This window comes from Lichenostomus cassidix, chromosome 1 (assembly GCF_008360975.1).
Source record: "Lichenostomus cassidix isolate B80296 chromosome 1, HeHo_3.0, whole genome shotgun sequence".
Classification (NCBI taxonomy): Eukaryota; Metazoa; Chordata; class Aves; order Passeriformes; family Meliphagidae; genus Lichenostomus; species Lichenostomus cassidix.
In genome coordinates this window covers 41,625,933-41,634,891 of record NC_139479.1, presented here as the reverse complement: position 1 = coordinate 41,634,891, position 8,959 = coordinate 41,625,933, and the positions used below count along the sequence as shown (strand labels likewise).

General features: G+C 36.3%; 1 long non-coding RNA gene across 1 annotated transcript; it reads left to right on the top strand.

Annotated features, from left to right (window-relative positions):
• Positions 1–235: 235 nt before the first annotated feature.
• Positions 236–7,356, top strand: LOC146444596 (uncharacterized). Its single transcript, XR_014849831.1, has 3 exons — positions 236–279; positions 6,526–6,585; positions 7,310–7,356. It is a non-coding gene; the product is annotated as an uncharacterized LOC146444596 (long non-coding RNA).
• The last annotated feature ends 1,603 nt before the right edge of the window (positions 7,357–8,959 follow it).

Below are 8,959 nucleotides of genomic sequence, written 5' to 3'. Positions count from 1 at the left end.
TTGGTGAGGTGATACTCTGCTCCACACAGCCCACACCCCCAAGCTGTATCCCAGCCCTGCAGTGGCTGCCAATCCCCAGCACACCAGAGACAATGCCCCACGCCTGCCCCTGGAGCCCCACCCCAGCTCCTGAGTGGCCAAATGAGCAGAAGTCCCACCAGGAGGAAGGGCCCAGGAAAGCCAAAGGATATTTAAGCCAGATCATGAGGCAAGCATGTATCTTGATTCTGTCTGGCCTTGGATTGTGTATCAGCTGGAGCACTGCTGGAACCAGGATTGGTAGCTATATTTGTTTTTTTCTATATATTTTCTGGTTTTCTTCTTCTTCTAGTTTCTTCTTTTCAAAGTCTGAGTAACTTCAAATCAGTTGGTGTTTGCTAAATTGAATGAGCTTAGTTTGCTAAGTTAATGCTTTGTGAAATGCTTTCTGTTGATTGAATGTTGCTCAAAGCTTTTGCCAAAGTTCCCTGATTTTCTCAAGTTTGCCAGTAAAGTTTTTGTTGTTTTGACCTCTTGAGGAATATTTTGTCAATATTTTTCGCCATGTATCTGATTCAGGGTACATTAAAGTATCTTAAGCTGTTTTAAGAGACTCAGTGAGCAAGATCTAGGGCCTTACGCATCTCAGTATTACCAACTCTGTGGTCAGCACAAATCCAAAGTATATCCCTGCACTAGCCACTGTGACGAAAATAAACTCTACTTCATTTGAAACCAGCACACGATGACATTTCTCCAGCTGATTGGGATTGAAATCCAGAAGTGTACCACACAAACACACGTACATACTCATGTATACTGGCTATTTTTCATGCATATGCAGTAAGAAGAGAGAGCATATCCACACAAAAAATATTTTAAAATACTGTTTAATGAGAACATGGGCTAGACTGCAGTGTTGAAGTGTAGGGCACAGGTGACATGTGTATATGTTTGCCTTTTATCTCTATTTCTTTCTCTTTTCCTAGGCTTGTTCCTTCCCTTTCCCTGCCTTTGGTCTGTCCAATAAAGATCTTTCTATAAATCTTGCAAATTCTCACACTTTCCTGAATATATTGCACGATGCTTTAGACAATCCTAAAATTCTCCTGCATCCCATAATTTATCCTATAGTCCTCTTCAGCAATATCTCCATTTGCTCCACAAGGCATTGGAGAAGGAAGCTTCTTCCCTTGAGGGAAAAATACCTGGACTCTGGGCCCATTGCTCTTGGGCAGCCCTGGCCAAGCAGAGTCTTGTGGTGCACATGGAGTTACTCAGGTCCCTGCCTGTCATTCCTTCCTCTACTCCTCACCAGGCCTTAGTGGCTGTGGTGATATAACAACCAAATATACTCTGAGCAGTATTCAAATTCTAGAACTTGGAAGATTATTTGGTCACATTGGAGGCACAGGGCACTCAGGGTGTGCGGAATATTGTTGGGAGGCTTGGGAGCAGGAAGGGCAAGTGTTTTCATAGGAGCCATTCCCATGAAGACTTGCCCAGCTCATTTCAGAAAGGACGTGAAAGGAAAAGAATTGAAACAGAGTGTTCTGAACCAAAGGACTCCAGGAATGAGGATAGCTTCCTGAACTCTCCACAGAGAATTTACATGGGCTATTCAGGAGCTTGGAACGTTCTCTTACCTGTATTAAGAAATCATATGGCTCAGATTTCAGATATTTTGGGAAGAAAGTGACAGACATGGTAAAGCTGGGCTCCACAATTAACTATTTTTTTTTCCCAGCTAGTGCAAAAGAAAGGATGAAAAGCAAGATAATCTTTCTTTAACCCAAATTTTGAGACACCAAGGCTTTCAAAGGAATTATGACAATTGTGATGTGTACTGAGAACACACAGATTTATTTCAATGACTTACTTTCTGGCACACTGAAGGAAATTATTTCCTGTCAGGAAAGATCAAACAACATTTTATAGAGAACTACAGAAGGCAAATATAAAAAAATTGCCTTGCAAAATCTATCAGGGAGTTCCTCTCCCCACAGCAGTTAGAAAATCACTGCAAGAGCCAGTAAGAAAGCACCTGTTTTAGCAAAAAAAACCCCAACATTTTCTTTGCATAATTATACAAATTAAATAATAACTATGCCATTAAAAAATATCATGTTACCAGTGGATATTTCACACGTATTTCACTGAGATTTATGAGAAGCAGTTGATATCTGGGTTAATATAGTAAATGCCAACTCCATGACATAGAAGTTCCCTCTTTGCATCTCACAGAAGTGCTATATAGTGTGACATCTGAAAGAAATATCATAAATCGACTTAGTCACAAACTTTCATGTGAAATTTTTCAATTTAAAAAGTCATGATTTATTGACACAATATCTTAATAAAATTGTCATTAAATTTTCTGTGTAAAAATAAATTTATGACTGTTAAAGTTTTATGGCTTTTTAAAATAGTCTCTGGTCTTCAGAAGAAAAACACTTTTAATACTAAAATATAAATTCATTTATAAAGTGAGAAATAAAAGCTGAAATTGAGAAGAAATGTTTTGGTTAATCTTTATGGATGTTTTTCTTTCTTGCTCTTTTATTATGACAATTCTCATATATTCAATGTTTCTATCCAATTCCAAAAAGCAATTTAGCTCATTAAAAGTGGGCAACTAATATCATTATAGATGCTCTAATATTTTTCCAGGTAGTTTCAGGGAGCTAGAATCATTTAAGGAGAAGGAACAACAGATGAGTACTTCAAAGATCTCTGTATCTCTAAATTTAGACAACTGAATCTGCTTTTTGAGACCCGGTAAAACAACATTACTTGATCAACGTATGTAAACACATATCCACATTCAACTATGCCACTTCTTTTAACTTTTGTTTGCTCCTTCTCAGAAAGCAAGTGTAAAGCTCCACTCTCTTTAAGTCTAATGCTAAATAAACAAAGGGGTTTGCTTAAAGATTACCTGCTTCTACTCTGATCATGTTACAGGAATGTTTCAGCTGTTTGATGGCTTTTAATGACTTCATTCTATTGATCCTGTGTTTTGATGGGTAGGACATGCAAATGGAAACTTTAACGTTATTGAGTATTATTCTTTACAAAGTAAGAGCAAAAATCAACAGGAATTAAGGAGAACAAAGAAGTTAAATGCTTCAGAAGAGTGAGTGTTCTGTCGCTGTTGAGCCGCTAGAAGAGAAGTAGAAACCCACGTTCTCAGGCAAGAAAAGAGAGAGAGCTTTATTATTTGATTTCCATATATATAGACTTTTCACAGGTCACCCAGATTGGTCAGTCAAAAACCTCCCCCTAGGCCTAATTGGCCAGGCCTGAACTGCCCAAACCTCGACACCTTGTTTGCAAAAACATCCAAACTTTATCTTTGTTTATAAAACACAGCAAAATGTTCTCACGAGAGACACCTGTGCTGGTCACAGTGTTCCTCTGAATTAGATGTCATATCTATGCATAATTTGATATTATTAAATACAGAATTAGAATATACAAGGAAATCAGCTGTTGGACCTTTCTTTGTTGTCTATAGGAGGAAAAAGCAGTAAACATATTTGCACTAAATCGAGTAAAAAAAACCCAAAACCAAATAACTGGCATTTTTGTGCTCAGTGTTCTGATCCTTGGTTCATAAACTATATTTTCTTTATGAGTGTCTGAAATTAAATTGGAACACTTAAAGTATGCTTACAATAATGCTTGCTACAAATCAAGACTGCCTATGACCACTATTCATATTTCAGCCTAGCAAAATAGAATGAAACACAAATGCAACATTAAATGTAGAAACTTGTTTTCATTTTATCCTTCAAGCTACTTTGTTCCTAGTAGCTTATCTTTTTAAGGATTTATCAAAACCCAATTTTAAACAGATCCTTTTTTTCTCCTTGGATGTATACGTGTTTCAAATACAGATATGGACACACATGTCCTGAATCAGCAAAACATCTACTGCCAGTGGAATCAGTAAGAGTTAGAACAGTATCCTAATAACTTGATCACTCAGAAGAATAATGTAATTGCAGAAACCAGTATTATAGTTTCTCAGAGCTAGAGAAAATATGAAAACCATGAACAAAATATGAAGAATTTGTTCATTTTTTTTCTTATTCTTTTTTTTGAACTTTTCTTTTTCTTGAACAGTTTGGGAGGATCCAGTCAAGTATGCACTAAAAAAATTAAGTGCATTCTCCAGATTTGTTTCATTCAAATTAATGCTTTCTCTGAAGCAAAAATCCCAGATCTTAATATATATTTATCTTCACTTTACACAGAATTGTGACTTGACAACGTAGTTTCTAATTTCTGTCGCATTCCAACCCACAGGTCTGTATCTCAGCTCTTACCAGCTTTGGACAAATGAGGACACAGCACAACTTTGTAGGGCTAACTTCTTTTGTAAACTGTACAATACTTATATATTCAGAGACCTTCACTAGTTTTGAGCTAAGAACAAAACAATACATGTATTTCTAAAGAAATGAACTTTTTAAAAAAAATATAGTGCCTTTCCAGTCAGAAAAGCATAGTTCCAAGCATACTAGCATTTATAGCAAGTTTGACATATTACTAAAAATAACAAATAGTCTTGACTGCACGTAATAAAAAGGTAAATGCTTGCCAATATGCACCATTGTATCTATAACAAACAAATTCTTCTAAAAATGTACTGAAGCCGAGCTAACTTGTTGAAGAACTTGAAGGTCAGTTTGAGACAAGGGACATGGTAAATGAAAGCAGTCACATTGCCCGCAGAGCTGCCCTGTCATACCAAGTGTGACATTCCAGCACTCAAACACTTCTTTTCCAACAGAATGCATCCTTGATTTGTCAGGAATGTGACACACTCTATTAGAAGAGGATACTGGTAAGTGTCTTCACGGAGCAAGTTCTGCTGAGCCGCCTGCAGAAGTGTCACATTCTGTTAGAACTGCTACCATGTCCTCATGTCTCATTATGCGTGGAATGCTATGCTGGAGGGTATCACTTAATGAAATTAATGCTGGAAATGAAACAAAACCTGAGATGATTGCATGACAATGACACAATACATCTGCCCACTGTAGAACATATTACAAAGTAAAGGTGCAGCTCTCATTATTTCAACTGTTTTCATTGTATTGTAATTGTTTTTGATGGACTTGCAAATCACTTTAAATGGCTGCAGAAGGAACATTTTACTTTTGTTGTTTAATTTATGCAAACATGTCTGAAATTACTATTCTCCTTTCCCTCTCCATTATATTTCTCTGTCTTTTTAACCTCATATTGTGATTTTTAGACAAAGGTTTCTTCCAGTGTTTACCACTCCTTAACTTGTCTATGCTGGCTTGAATAATCTGAGTCTAAAATGCTTTGGAACCCACTGCTACTACTCACAGCATACTAAAAGGTAACAACAGAAAGCAGAGGAGTATAAAATGCAAAATATAGGAATTAAGGGTCCATAATACAGGTCTAGTCCCATTAAAGTTGCTCTACGTGAACATTTTACATGGCTGTTTCAGAGTTTTTAATTCTTGAAAGAAGACTCTGTTACAGAGGTGTCTGCTAGATCATATCTAAGAGAACATTCAGGCTGACTTTAGTAATGTCAGAGTGTGTTGGAGTTCCTGAACAAAGTGGCCTTCATCAACATTAGCTACTCTTTGCAGCATATAGGCAAGGAAGTGTCCTCCAACACCTTCAATGCAACAAAGGGATCCTGGGGGAGTACAAGGGAATCTACTAGTTGCACAAAATGGGTTGATTTATACGGTCTTTCTAAATGAAAATTCCTACTGCTTTTTAATTAAAACAAAGGGCAAAAAGAGTCATTGGTTTGACTTAAGGGAGGATTTCTCTTCTCCTTGTGAAACCCAAATTCATCTGTATGAGGTCCTCTTTCCACTACCCCACTCTCAATTTGAAATATTGTGTGGGAAAGACTAGCATAGAGAAGACTTGCTGTTGAAAATGCAGCACTCAAATGCTAAGCAGCACAGATTTACAAGATAAAAAGTATCTTGACTTCACAGTGTAGTGCTTAAAACACTTTATGAGGAAGTGGAGTCCTAGATTATGCTCCCTGGTTTGTGTTCTACATTTAAGAGTCATTGATTTTAAAACATCCACAGTAGCATAAAGGAGTGTTTCCCATCTGGGTTTCGTAGCCACTAGGATGGTTAATAATGCTTTGGGTCTTTAGTTGTGAAGAGGGGCAATGAAGTATTCTGGGACTGTTGTTAAATAAAAATAAAGGTTCTTTAGGTTTTAAACTTGGATCCTACATGGCTCTGTCCTGTGGAGATTATAATTTATGATAGTCATAATCTTTGTTATCATCATGCAATTCATTTCATTTTCCCCTTAGCTCAGCACTCATGATTATAACTTTTAAAAAGTAATTTTAGTCAGTATTCTGCAGGACCTTGATCCACAAGGGCATACAGGAATGGGGAAGAGGATGTAATATAACACATAAAAATTCCAGCTATATTTTCCTTAGTTGTTTAGCTCACTTCTTCTTCTACTCCATCAAGATATGTATTCTGCTGGATGTTTTTTCTCTCTTTGTTGTAGGTAAAATGGGAGAAAAGCAATTTCACCATGTACAGCATATTTTCATCTGTTGTTTCTCAGGTAATGAATGAAGTTATGCACACTTGGCATTTATTCAGCTTGCTCATATGTGTTAGATTGTACTTTTTGAATAATTCATTATGCTCCTTGCACTCCTGTAGACAAATCAGAGTAGGTAAGAGAGTCTGCAGAGAGACGTGCAACTGTTGACGAGTTGCTATCATCTGAGCAGAGGTTATGAACAAAACTGAACCTCTAGTAAACTAAACATGTAAAAATGGAACAGAAATGCAAGATCTTTCCCATAAAAGCTATACATCAAGGGATTCACAATATGAAAATTTCATTATGCAATTCTGTTAACAGAAAGGTAATAAGAGATTAGAAGATGGCACTAAAGAAATACAACAAATACACTAGTGCCTCTCAAGGACAGCCTTTTTTAATCAGAAAGCTAACTACTGTTCTAAAAATACAAAAATTATCTTGTGCAATGTTGAAAAAATTGCATCATATGGAAAAACTAAGCTTACCATGGGATGCTCAAATTTTGGTTTTGCATTTTTCCATTTCAGTTGTTTCGTTGTCTGTATGTGAACACATAATGTTTAATCAACCACTTGCTTGGATCCTACAGATCACTGATAATACAGAGACCATGAGCTGAGAAATAGCCTTAGATTTGACTACTCCTACAGCTTCTTTGGTTAGTCCTACTCAGACGAAGTGTCACAAGTAACACTAACCGCTATAAATCTATAGGAGTTATCCTGTTTTTTTCCAGAAGCTGTGTGATGAAGCAAGGGACCAAGATCAGTGTTTAGGTAAATTGTTATTGTATACTGTCCATCTTTACACTCATACAAAAATGCACATATTTCACAATGTCTTCTCTTGAGGTTTGATTGAAGCTGATTAGTTAAATAGGTGTCCTCTGTGTCTTAGTCCTGAGACATTGATGGTCTCTTTGTAAGGTGCTAAGGGCTTAAAAGATGAAAAATGCATTCGTATCATATCACACCTGATACTGTGCCTAGAAGTGTATTTTTGCAACCATGAAATCTGTGATTTTTCTTACAGACTTCATTGGAAACGGAACCATATTCTTACATCCAAGTAAGGAGGGTTAGCAGAAAGATTGACATTCATGAGAATTCATAATGACTGGAAACTAATAATTATTTCATTCTATACTCAATATATTATGAGATGGACTTTTGTACTGTTTTAACCATTGTGCAAGAAAGAGCATGACATGAGGGAAATATTCCCTGTTAAAATCCCCATAGAGCTCATTATAAAGATGAAGTGATTACAATACTGAAAAAAAAATGAAAAATTAGTCTGAAAGCAAAAGTGAATGTCACATGGGGTTTGGCCTCATGGTTTAGGGCGTTTTTAAATATGCTTTTGTTTAATTGTACTTTTACTTTTTTTTTTACTTGTTAATCACTGAAAATTTATTTGTGGTACAGGGGAAGATTTGGAAAACAGCAGGAAGTCTGAGAGAAGTGTCATAGAACTCAAAGAGTTGTACTGATCTTTTGGGGGAAAGTGGATTTTCATGTTGCTCTTCAGTGAAACTTTTATTTGGTAATTCTATAAAACATGCTCTTTACTCCAGTCACAACACCAAAATATGAAGAAAAAGACCGATAAAAATAAAATAAAGATCCTACAATTTTCCAAGCACAAAACTAGATCTCAGGTGGTAAGGGCAAAGTATTTCTAAGATTTTTACTTCTGTTTGTGGTTTTGTTTATGAAGTCCTGGACAATTGGCTCTAAGCGACACTGATTGAGCAGGGGGATTACACCAGATCACCTTCAAAGGCCTCTTGCAACCTCAGTTTTCCTGTGATTCTGTGATTAAGAACTTTAACTGCATCTGTGTTTGACACAAGTCAATGAACTATAGATTTATATTGTTATTATTTCTCTTAACTGTAAGGGCAATTCAGAGGGAAATCAAATTTGTGTCATTCACTGTTTCTTCAGAAAGATTTGAGTATCTGGGGAGTACAGCTGGACTTGTGGTGAAGATGCCTTTCAATTCCACAAAAAATAGAGTTTGGTATGATACAAAATAATGTTTTTACTCCAGCAAAATAGTGAAGTATTGTTCAGCAAAGGAAGATGGTTTATGAAGTCCAGAGTTTCCCTGTCACGTTCCCTTGCTTCAACCCTTCATAATGACTTTTACATAAAGTGATTCCTGAATTACATCAATGTAGGAGAGAGGAAAAACACTCTTACAATGCATGCATTAGATCTTTGGAAGGCAACCACAACCCTCATCTGCCTTCCTCTACATTAGTGTCAACTTTTGTAGGCCAAATGAATGCACATACTGTTGTTATCATAATAACTTTTCAAGATATTTTGATAGTGAATATATATTGTGTGTATATATATATAAAAAAGCATTCAATGAC